Below are 12,925 nucleotides of genomic sequence, written 5' to 3'. Positions count from 1 at the left end.
CTCTTTATATTCTCATTATAACTCCACAAGATGGGTGATATTATCACCCTCATTTTATAAATGAGGAAACTAAGTCACCCTACTGGGTGTGGGAACATTCAAGGTGGGAAAAATAGTATAAGAAACATCATGGTATATGTGGGGAAATATAAGCAATTCTGTGTAAACCTAACACATTAACAAAGTCATATATTTCACAGTGTATTAAATAGCCAAATCATATCTCAGCTTTATATGTGTTTTCTTTTAACAAAACTCATATCTGACCTGCAGCCAATGTTTGTTACTGTTCCTGATTGAAACTCCTTGAGTGGAATTACAGAATTGTCATCTCAGTATTAAAGGTATTAAAGGTGAAGATTAAAGTGCATAAATGATTTGTCAGGGGGCAGAGTGAAAGTCAGGAGAGTGCCTGGAGAAGAACATAGAGCACTGAAATCTTACCCCAAAGCTTTGGTTTTCTAGGTTTAGTTAAGACCAGCTCCAACTAAGATGTTGGAATAGAATTGAGAATGATTATTTATAAGTCCCATCCCAGTTTCTAGCAGACACCAGTCATGAGGCAACACATCTATTGATTAAAAGTGTAGGTATGCTCTGGAGACCAGAAAATTTAGGTTTAACTGAGTAGGGGTGGGGCGAATACTTTATCTCTAACCCTAAATTTATTTCTCTCTAACATAATCATAACAGGATTTACTTTTTATGTTGTTGTGAGGAATAAATGTAACTAAAGAGCTTAGAACCATGATTGGTATTGACATATGCAGGTTCTGTTTCTTTTATTCTTTATAAATATGCTGACAATGTGTGATTGTGCATTTCTATGGAAATGTATACAGGAATTCTGTTAAAGATATGACTATAAAATGCACACATATTCCCTTTGTTTTGTTTGACATTTGGTAAGAACATTTAATGTGACATCTACCCTCTTAACAAATTTTGAAGCATACAGTACCGTATTGTTAACTCTAGGCAGTATGTTATACAGAATTTATGTTTCTAGAATTTATTCAACTAGCATAACTGAAACTTTATACCCATTAAACAGCAACTCCCGATTTCTCCAACCCAACAGCCTCCAGCAACCACTGTTGTACTCTCTACTTAAAAAATTTGACTATTTTATATACCTCATATAAAAGGACTCATGCAGTATTTGTCCTGTGATGCTTATCTCCTGTAGCATGATGTCCTCTACATTTATGAATGTTGTTGCAAATGGCAGAATTTTTTAATGGCTAAATAATGTTCTGCTGTATATCCATTACCACATTGTCTTTATTTATTTTTCAATGGATTCTTAGTTCGTTTCCATATATTGGCTATTGTAAGTAATGCTGCAATAAACATGGGAGTGCTAATATCTGTTTGAGGTTCTGATTTCAATTATTTTGAAATATCCAGAAGTGGTATTGCTGGATCATTTGGTATTTCCATTTTTAATGTTTTGAGGAATATCTATCGTGTTTTGCATGACTGCTGTGCCATTTTGTATTCTGCCAACACTGTATAGGGTTCCTATTTTTTCACAACTTCACCAACACTTTTTTTTTTTTTTTTTAATAATAGCTATTCTAGGGATACCTGGGTAGCTCAGTTGGTTGATTTCTGCTCAGGTCATGAACTCACCATCATGAGGCTGAGCCCTGCATGGGGCTCTGTGCTGAGCATGGAGCCTGCTATCATGCCCTCTCCATCTACCCCTCTCCACTCATGCTTGTGCGTGCTCTCTCTGTCTCTCTCTTTAAAAAACAATAAATAAATAAATAAATAAATAAATAAATAAATAAATAAAGGCTATCCTAACAAATGTGAGGTGACATTTCATTGTGGTTTTTATTTGCATTTCCCTGATAGTTACTGATATTGAGCATATTTTCATATTCATGCTGGGTGTGTGTATGTTTCCTTTGGAAAAATGTCTGTCCAAGTCCTTTGCCCATTTTTTAATGGATTGTTTGGGTTTTCTTGTTACTGAGTTGTAGGAGATCCTTATATATTTTGGAAATTAGTCCCTTATCAGCTATATGGTTTACAAATATTTTCTCCTATTCTGTAGGTCGCCTTTTCATTTTTTGAATTGTTTCCTTTGCCATGCAAAAACTTTTTAGCTTGATGTCTCTTTGTCTCTTGTCTCTTTTTGTGAGATCATGACCTGAGCTGAAGCTGGACGCCCAGGTGCCCCAGTTTGTCACACTTTAAATATGAAGCCAAAGCTTTTCTTTACATGCAAGTCCCTAAGTTGGTATTCAGGAAACTCTTTCTTGCTTACATAATACTTGTTAATGAATTAGATACAATTTATTGCTTTAGTTTCTTTTGAATAAACAATTTAAAATATAGTAATTGGAATATGAAATACCACTAAGTTCTTTACTACTTTTTTCTACTTATATTTCATTAGTTTTTATTAATACCCCTATAAATTATATACATAAAATAAACAGGAAACTAATATTATCAGTTTGGGAATGAAATATGACTGGTTTTTAGAAAGCACGGGGTTTAAATCAGAGGAGAAGTTTTGAAAAGATACCGACAAGCTGTAAATGTTTGAGCAATATGTCACCAAGTCTCTGTTTTGCTGCATTAGAAACAGTTATTTTGGGACTGGCTAAGTGAGATCCCCAGGTAGGTCTTGCTATGCAGATTTTTTTCAGCTTTATTAAGGTATTATTAACAAATAAAAATTGTATATATTTAGGTTGTACAACATGATGTTTTGAATGTATATATGCATTGTGTAATGATTACTACAGTCAAGCTAACGAACATATTCATCACCTCTCATAGTTACAATTTTCTTCATGGTAAAAACACTTGAGATCTACTCTCTTAGCAAATTTCAAGTGTATAATACATTATTATTAACTATAGTCATACTGTATATTGGGTGCCCAGAATTTATTCATCATCTAACCACAGGTTTTTAGCCCTGAACAACATCTTCCTATTTCCTCCAACCCTTCCTCCAATCCTGTAACCAGTACTTCACCCTCTGTTACATTGAGTTCGATTTTTTTTTTTTTTGAAGTCCACTTGTAAGTGAGATCATGCAGTATTTGTCTTTCTGTGCCTGGTTTAAGTCACTTAGCATAGTGTCTTCTAGGTGCATTCATTTGTCACAAATGGCAGGATTTACTTTTTTAATTTATTTTAATGTTTATTTATTTTTGAGAAAGAGAGAGAGCACAAGCAGGGGAGGGACAGAGAGAGAGGGAGACACAGAATCAGAAGCAGGCTCCAGGCTCTGAGCTGTCAGCAACAGAGCTCAATGCGGGGCTCAAACTCACAGACAGTGAGATCATGACCTGAGCCAAAGTTGGATGCTTAACCTAGTGAGCCACCCAAGGAAAGCCCTTGGATTTCCACTTTTTAAAAAAAAGCCAGATAATATTTCATTACATATGTATGTCATATTTCATATATCTGTTGGTGAGCACTTAAGTTGTTCCATATCTTGACCACTGTGAATAATGCTGTAATGAACTCATAGTACAGCTACCAATCTGACATAGTGACTTTATTTTCTTTGGCTATATACTCATATGTGACATTTTTGGATCATATGATACTTTTTTTAACTTTATGAGGGAACTCCATACTGTTTTCTGTAATTGCTGTTCCAGTTTACATTCCCACCAACAGCGTACAAGTGCTCCCTTTTCTCTACTTCCTCACCAACACTTATTTTTGACTTTTGGTAATAGTCATACTATTACTATGAGGTAATATCTCATTGTAGTATCTCACTGTAGTTTTGATGTGTGTTTCTCTTATGATTAGTGATGTTGAGCATCTTTTATGCACGTGTTGTCTATTTGTGTGTCTTCTTTATAAAAAATATCTTTCAGGTCCTTTGCCTATATTTAAATGGACTTATTTGAATTTTTTTGCTGTTTAGTTTTATGAGTTCTTTATGTAATTTGGATATTAATCTCTTGTGAGACATATGTTTTGAAGATACTATCTTCTATTCCATAAGCTGCCTTTTCATTTTGTTCATTGTTTCTTTGGTTATGCAAAAACCTTTAAGTTTCATACTGTCTGCTTCATTTATTTTTGCTTTTGTTATCTGTGCTTTTGGTGTCAAATCCCCCCTGCAAAAAACAAAACAAAACAAAAAAAAAACAAAAAACTTATTGCCAAGAGCAATGTCAAGGAAGTTTTCCCCTGTTTTCCTCTAGGAATTTCATGTCTTCATTTAAGGCTTTCATCCATTTTCAGTTAAATTTTACGGGTAGTATGAAATATGCATCCTTTTTCTTTTTCTTTCTTTTTTTTTTTTTTTGTATGTGGAGATCTAGTTTTCCCAAAATAATTTGTTGAAGAAACTTTCCACATTGTGTATTCTTGGCAACTTTGTCAAAGATTAGTTGAATACATATGCATGGTTTTATTTCTGGGCTTTTTATTCTGTTCCAATGGTCTAAATATCTGTTTTTAAACTAGTACCATAGTGTTTTGATTTTTATCACTTTATAATATAATTTGAAAGCAACAAGTGTGATGCCTCCAACTTTGTTCTTCTTGCTCAAGATTGCTTTAGCTGTCTAGGCTCTTTTTTCTTTTAATTCCACTAGAGTTAACATATAGTGTTATATTACTTTCAGGTGTACAATATAGTGATTCAATAATTAAAAATCTGAAACACTTCACAAATATGCATGTCATTCTTGCACAAGAGCCACACTAGTCTCTGTATCATTCCAATTTTATTCTATGTGCTGCTGAAGTGAGTACTATCTGAGCGCTTTTGTGGTTTCCATATAAATTGTTTTTTTTTTCTATTTCTGTGTAAAATGCTATTGGGATTTTGATAGGGATTACACTGAATTTGTGTGCTATTTTGGGTAGTATGGATATTTTAACAATTTTAATTCTTCCAATCCATGAACAGTGGATATCTTTGCATTTATTTGTATCTTAAGATTTTTGTACAACTAATTTTTGTATGTTGATTTTGTATTGAGCATCTCTATTGATTTATTTATTATTTTTAACAGATTTTGGTGGATCTAGATAAGATCATGTCATCTACAAACAGAGACAATTTTACTTCTTCCTTTCTGATTTGGATGCCTTTTATTTCTTTTTCTTGCTGAATTTCTTTGATGGGACTTCCACTATTATATTGAACAAAATTGGGCATCCTTGTCTTGTTCCTGATCATAAAAGAAAAACTTTCAGCCCTTCACCATTAAGTATGACGTTAGGTGTAAACTTGTCATATATGGCCTTTATTATGTTGAGGTACATTCCCTCTCTACCTAAATATTAAGAGATTTTGCAAGGAAGGGATACCAAATTTTGTCAAATGCTTTTTCTACATATACTGAAATGATCATATGATTTTTATCTTTTATTTTGTTAATGCAGTGTATCACATTCATGGATTTGTGTATGTTGGACCATTCTTGCATATGAGTGACAAATCCCACTTGATCATAGTATATGAGTATTTTAACATGCTATTGAATTAGGTTTGATCATATTTTTTTGAGGATTTTTTCTGTGAATATTCATCTGGGATATTAAGCATTAATTTTCTTTTCTTTTAATGTCCTTAACTAGTTTTTGGTATCAGGGTAATGCTAGCCTCATAAAATAGTTTTGGAGTCATCCCTCTTCTGTTTGAGAAGGACTGGTATTAATTCTTTGAATATTCAGAATTCACCTGTGAAACTATCTGGTCCTGGACTTCTGTTTATTGTGAGGCTTTAATTACTGATTCCATTTCCTTTCTCATTATTGTTCTGTTCTGATTTTCTATTTCTTCAATATTCAGTCTTGGTAGGTTGTATCTTCTTAGGAATTTATTTAATTTGTTGGTATATAATTGTTCATAATAACGTCTCATGATGCTTTGTTTTTCTATGGTATCAGTTGTAATGTTTCTTATTTTATTGTTGACTTTATTTGCATCTTCAAGCTTTTTTTCATAATTAACCTACCTAAGGATCTACCAATTTTGTTTATCTTTTTTTTTAAAACCACCCTTAGTTTCATTGATATTTTCTATTGTTTTTCTAGTCTCTATTTCATTTATTTCTCCTCTGATCTGTTGTATTTTCTTCCTTTTGCCAACTATGAGTTTTTTTTATTGTTCTTTTTCTAGTTTCTTGAAATATAAACTTAGGATTTTATTTGAGATCTTTCTTTTTTATTAATGTAGACATTTATCATATTAGCCTTCTTAGAACTGCTTTTGCTGCATCCTGTAAGTTTTGCTATGGTATATTTCCACTTTGTTGCTTTCAAGATACTTCCCTTTTGATTTCTTCTTTCACCCTTTGGTTTTGCAGGAATACGTTGTTTTATTTCCAAATTTTGTGATTCTCTTTTTAGTTTTACTCCAGTTATTACTTTCTATTTTCATACTATTTTGATCAGAATAGATGTGTGATATGATTTCTATACTGTGTCCTAACATCTGATTTACATTGTGACCTAACATATGATTTTTCTTACACAATGTTCCATTGTGCTTGAGGAGAATATATTGTGTTGCTATTGGATGGCATGTTCTGTGCATGTCAGTTAGCTCCATTTGGTCTAAAACATATTTCAAGTACAATATTTCCTTATTGATTTTTGGTCTGGATGATCCATTCATTGTTGAAAGTGGAGTATTAAAGTCCTTTATTATTATTGAATTTCTGTCAATTTTTCCCTTAAGAGCTGTTAACATTTGCTTTATATATTTAGATGCTCTAATATTGGGTGCATATGTATTCATAATTATTTTATTCTCTTGATGAATTAATACTTTTATCATTATATAATGATCTCCTTTGTTTCTTGTTACAGGTTTGACATGAAGTCTATTTTGTCTGGTATAAGTATAGCTACCCCTGCTTGTCTTTCCTTTCCATTTGCACGGAATATCTTTTTCCATCTCTTCACTTTCAGCCTATGTGTGAGTCTATTAATAGGCAGCATATACTTGTGTCTTGCTTATTTTTTTTGATTAAGACTTAATTTTTTAAAGCAGTTTTAGATTTACAACAGAGTTAAGAGAAAAGTACAGAAATTTCCTATATACCCTCTGCCCCCACAGAGGGTGGCATATCCTCCCACATTATCAACATAATTCATCAGACTAGTACACTTTTTACAAAGAATGAACCTACATTGGCACATCATAAATCACCTAAAGTCTATAATTTACCTTAGGATTCACTTGTGGTGGTGTACATTCTTTGGGGGTGTACAAATGTTTAATGATGTATGTCCATCTTTACATCATATAGAGTATCTTCCCTGACCTAAAAATCCTGTGTTCTGCCTATTTGTCTCTTTCCCACTTCCCACCCTTGACAATCACCAGTCTTTTAATTTTCTTTGAAAAGGCAAAGGTATCATTTTGCCTTTTCCAGAATGTCATACATTTGGAACTGTACAGTTTGTATCTTTTCAAGACCTTCCTTCACTTTGTAATATGCATTTCAGGTTCCTCTTTGTCTTTTCATGGCTTGATAGATCAATTTCTAGCAGTGAATGATATTCCATTGTCTGGATGTAGTAGAGTATATTTATTATTTACCTGCTGGAGGACATCTTAGTCACTTCTAAGTTTGGCAATTATGAATAAATCTACTATAAACATCTGTGTGCCAGTTTTTGTGTGGGCATAAGTTTTCACTTCCTTAAGGTAAATAGTAAGGAGTATGATTGCTGAATCATATAGTAAGAATGTGTTTAGTTTTGTAAGAAACTGCCCAACTATCCTCTAAAATGACTATGCCATTTTGTTTTTTTGTTTGTTTGTTTGTTTGTTTGTTTTTCAGGTGCCCCTATTTAGTTAGTTTTTTTTTTTAATATATGAAATTTATTGTCAAATTGGTTTCCATACAACACCCAGTGCTCATCCCAAAGGTGCCCTCCTCAATACCCATCACCCACCCTCCTCTCCCTCCCACCCCCCATCAACCCTCAGTTTGTTCTCAGTTTTTAACAGTCTCTTATGCTTTGGCTCTCTCCCACTCTAACCTCTTTTTTTTTTTTTCCTTCCCCTCCCCCATGGGTTTCTATTAAGTTTCTCAGGATCCACATAAGAGTGAAACCATATGGTATCTGTCTTTCTCTGTATGGCTTATTTCACTTAGCATCACACTCTCCAGTTCCATCCACGTTGCTACAAAAGGCCATATTTCATTTTTTCTCATTGCCACGTAGTATTCCATTGTGTATATAAACCACAATTTCTTTATCCATTCATCAGTTGATGGACATTTAGGCTCTTTCCACAATTTGGCTATTGTTGAGAGTGCTGCTATAAACATTGGGGTACAAGTGCCCCTATGCATCAGTACTCCTGTATCCCTTGGATAAATTCCTAGCAGTGCTATTGCTGGGTCATAGGGTAGGTCTATTTTTAATTTTCTGAGGAACCTCCACACTGCTTTCCAGAGCGGCTGCACCAATTTGCATTCCCACCAACAGTGCAACAGGGTTCCCGTTTCTCCACATCCTCTCCAGCATCTATAGTCTCCTGATATGTTCATTTTGGCCGCTCTGACTGGCATGAGGTGATATCTGAGTGTGGTTTTGATTTGTATTTCCCTGATAAGGAGCAATGTTGAACATCTTTTCATGTGCCTGTTGGCCATCCAGATGTCTTCTTTAGAGAAGTGTCTATTCGTGTTTTCTGCCCATTTCTTCACTGGGTTATTTGTTTTTCGGGTGTGGAGTTTGATGAGCTTTTTATAGATTTTGGATACTAGCCCTTTGTCCGATATGTCATTTGCAAATATCTTTTCCCATTCCGTTGGTTGCCTTTTAGTTTTGTTGGTTGTTTCCTTTGCTGTGCAGAAGCTTTTTATCTTCATAAGGTCCCAGTAATTCATTTTTGCTTTTAATTCCCTTGCCTTTGGGGATGTGCCGAGTAAGAGATTGCTACAGCTGAGGTCAGAGAGGTCTTTTCCTGCTTTCTGCTCTAGGGTTTTGATGGTTTCCTGTCTCACATTCAGGTCCTTTATCCATTTTGAGTTTATTTTTGTGAATGGTGTGAGAAAGTGGTCTAGTTTCAACCTTCTGCATGTTGCTGTCCAGTTCTCCCAGCACCGTTTGTTAAAGAAACTGTCTTTTTTCCATTGGATGTTCTTTCCTGCTTTGTCAAAGATGAGTTGGCCATACGTTTGTGGGTCTAGTTCTGGGGTTTCTATTCTATTCCATTGGTCTATGTGTCTGTTTTTATGCCAATACCATGCTGTCTTGATGATGACAGCTTTGTAGTAGAGGCTAAAGTCTGGGATTGTGATGCCTCCTGCTTTGGTCTTCTTCTTCAAAATTACTTTGGCTATTCGGGGCCTTTTGTGGTTCCATATGAATTTTAGGATTGCTTGTTCTAGTTTCGAGAAGAATGCTGGTGCAATTTTGATTGGGATTGCATTGAATGTGTAGATAGCTTTGGGTAGTATTGACATTTTGACAATATTTATTCTTCCAATCCATGAGCAGGGAATGTCTTTCCATTTCTTTATATCTTCTTCAATTACCTGCATAAGCTTTCTATAGTTTTCAGCATACAGATCTTTTACATCATTGGTTAGATTTATTCCTAGGTATTTTATGCTTCTTGGTGCAATTGTGAATGGGATCAGTTTCTTCATTTGTCTTTCTGTTGCTTCATTGTTAGTGTATAAGAATGCAACTGATTTCTGTACATTGATTTTGTATCCTGCAACTTTGCTGAATTCATGTATCAGTTCTAGCAGACTTTTGGTGGAATCTGTCGGATTTTCCATGTATAATATCATGTCATCTGCAAAAAGCGAAAGCTTGACTTCGTCTTTGCCAATTTTGATGCCTTTGATTTCCTTTTGTTGTCTGATTGCTGATGCTAGAACTTCCAGCACTATGTTAAACAACAGCGGTGAGAGTGGGCATCCCTGTCGTGTTCCTGATCTCAGGGAAAAACCTCTCAGTTTTTCCCCGTTGAGGATGATGTTAGCTGTGGGCTTTTCATAAATGGCTTTTATGATCTTTAAGTATGTTCCTTCTATCCCGACTTTCTCAAGGGTTTTTATTAAGAAAGGGTGCTGGATTTTGTCAAAGGCCTTTTCTGAATCGATTGATAGGATCATATGGTTCTTCTCTTTTTTTTTGTTAATGTGATGTATCACATTGATTGATTAGCGAATGTTGAACCAGCCCTGCATCCCAGGAATGAATCCCACTTGATCATGGTGAATAATTCTTTTTATATGCTGTTGAATTCGATTTGCTAGTATCTTATTGAGAATTTTTGCATCCATATTCATCAGGGATATTGGCCTGTAGTTCTCTTTTTTTACTGGGTCTTTGTCTGGTTTAGGAATCAAAGTAATACTGGCTTCATAGAATGAGTCTGGAAGTTTTCCTTCCCTTTCTATGTCTTGGAATCACTTGAGAAGGATAGGTATTATCTCTGCTTTAAACGTCTAGTAGAACTCCCCTGGGAAGCCATCTGGTCCTGGACTCTTATTTGTTGGGAGATTTTTGATAACCGATTCAATTTCTTCTCTGGTTATGGGTCTGTTCAAGCTTTCTATTTCCTCCTGATTGAGTTTTGGAAGAGTGTGGGTGTTTAGGAATTTGTCCATTTCTTCCAGGTTGTCCAATTTGTTGGCATATAATTTTTCATAGTATTCCCTGATAATTGTTTGTATCTCTGAGGGATTGGTTGTAATAATTCCATTTTCATTCATGATTTTATCTATTTGGGTCACCTCCCTTTTCTTTTTGAGAAGCCTGGCTAGAGGTTTGTCAATTTTGTTTATTTTTTCAAAAAACCAACTCTTGGTTTCGTTGATCTGCTCTACAGTTTTTTAAGATTCTATATTGTTTATTTCTGCTCTGATCTTTATTATTTCTCTTCTTCTGCTGGGTTTAGGCTGCCTTTGCTGTTCTGCTTCTCTTTCCTTTAGGTGTGCTGTTAGATTTTGTATTTGGGATTTTTCTTGTTTCTTGAGATAGGCCTGGATTGCAATGTATTTTCCTCTCAGGACTGCCTTTGCTGCGTCCCAAAGCATTTGGATTGTTGTATTTTCATTTCATTTGTTTCCATATATTTTTTAATTTCTTCTCTAATTGCCTGGTTGACCCACTCATTCGTTAGTAGGGTGTTCTTTAACCTCCATGCTTTTGGAGGTTTTCCAGACGTTTTCCCTGTGGTTGATTTCAAGCTTCATAGCATTGTGGTCTGAAAGTATGCATGGTATAATTTCAATTCTTCTAAACTATGAAGGGCTGTTTTGTGACCCAGTATATGATCTATCTTGGAGAATGTTCCATGTGCACTCGAGAAGAAAGTATATTCTGTTGCTTTGGGATGCAGAGTTCTAAATATATCTGTCAAGTCCATCTGATCCAATGTATCATTCAGGGCCCTTGTTTCTTTATTGACCGTGTGTCTAGATGATCTATCCACTTCTGTAAGTGGGGTGTTAAAGTCCCCTGCAATGACCACATTCTTATCAATAAGGTTGCTTATGTTTGTGAGTAATTGTTTTATATATCTGGGGGCTCCGGTATTCAGTGCATAGACATTTATAATTGTTAGCTCTTCCTGATGGATAGACCCTGTAATTATTATATAATGCCCTTCTTCATCTCTTGTTACAGCCTTTAATTTAAAGTCTAGTTTGTCTGATATAAGTATGGCTACTCCAGCTTTCTTTTGGCTTCCATTAGCATGATAAATAGTTCTCCATCCCCTCACTCTCAATCTAAAGGTGTCCTCAGATCTAAAATGAGTCTCTTGTAGACAGCAAATAGATGGGTCTTGTTTTTTTATCCATTCTGATAGCCTATGTCTTTTGGTTGGCACATTTAATCCATTTACATTCAGTGTTATTATAGAAAGATACGGGTTTAGAGTCATTGTGATGTCTGTATGTTTTATGCTTGTAGCGATGTCTCTGGTACTTTGTCTCACAGGATCCCCCTTAGGATCTCTTGTAGGGCTGGTTTAGTGGTGACGAATTCCTTCAGTTTTTGTTTGTTTGGGAAGACCTTTATCTCTCCTTCTATTCTAAATGACAGACTTGCTGGATAAAGGATTCTCGGCTGCATATTTTTTCTGTTTAGCACACTGAAGATATTGTGCCAAGCCTTTCTGGCCTGCCAAGTTTCAAAAGAGAGATCAGTCACGAGTCTTATAGGTCTCCCTTTATATGTGAGGGCACGTTTATCCCTTGCTGCTTTCAGAATTTTCTCTTTATCCTTGTATTTTGCCAGTTTCACTATGATATGTCGTGCAGAAGATCGATTCAAGTTACGTCTGAAGGGAGTTCTCTGTGCCTCTTGGATTTCAATGCCTTTTTCCTTCCCCAGTTCAGGGAAGTTCTCAGCTATAATTTGTTCAAGTACCCCTTCAGCACCTTTCCCTCTCTCTTCCTCCTCTGGGATACCAATTATGCGTATATTATTTCTTTTTAGTGTATCATTTAGTTCTCTAATTTTCCCCTCATACTCCTGGATTTTTTTATCTGTCTTTCTCTCAGCTTCTTCTTTTTCCATAACTTTATCTTGTAGTTCACCTATTCTCTCCTCTGCCTCTTCAATCCGAGCCGTTGTCGTTTCCATTTTGTTTTGCATTTCATTTAAAGCACTTTTCAGCTCCTCGTGACTGTTCCTTAGTCCCTTGATCTCTGTGACAAGAGATTCTCTGCTGTCCTGTATACTGTTTCAAGCCCAGCGATTAATTTTATGACTATTATTCTAAATTCACTTTCTGTTATATTATTTAAATCCTTTTTGATCAGTTCATTAGCTGTTGTCATTTCCTGGAGGTTCTTCTGAGGGGAATTCTTCCGTTTGGTCATTTTGGGTAGTCCCTGGAGTGGTGAGGACCTGCAGGGCACTTCCCCTGTGCTGTGGTGTATAACTGGAATTGGTGGGCGGGGCCGCAGTCCGACCTGATGTCTGCCCCCAG

General features: G+C 35.4%; 1 protein-coding gene and 1 non-coding gene across 2 annotated transcripts in view; one reads left to right on the top strand and one right to left on the bottom strand.

The window, feature by feature from the left end:
* The window catches only part of TNNI3K (TNNI3 interacting kinase), a 290,841-nt gene that overhangs the window by 50,657 nt on the left and 227,259 nt on the right, over positions 1-12,925 (top strand). The gene's annotated exons all lie outside the window — the stretch shown is intronic.
* LOC125913796 (U6 spliceosomal RNA) lies at positions 4,646-4,749 on the bottom strand. The gene has a single exon (XR_007455093.1). It is a non-coding gene; the product is annotated as a U6 spliceosomal RNA (small nuclear RNA).

This window comes from Panthera uncia (genome assembly GCF_023721935.1).
Source record: "Panthera uncia isolate 11264 chromosome C1 unlocalized genomic scaffold, Puncia_PCG_1.0 HiC_scaffold_4, whole genome shotgun sequence".
NCBI lineage: Eukaryota > Metazoa > Chordata > Mammalia > Carnivora > Felidae > Panthera > Panthera uncia.
This window is presented reverse-complemented; position numbering and strand designations above follow the sequence as displayed.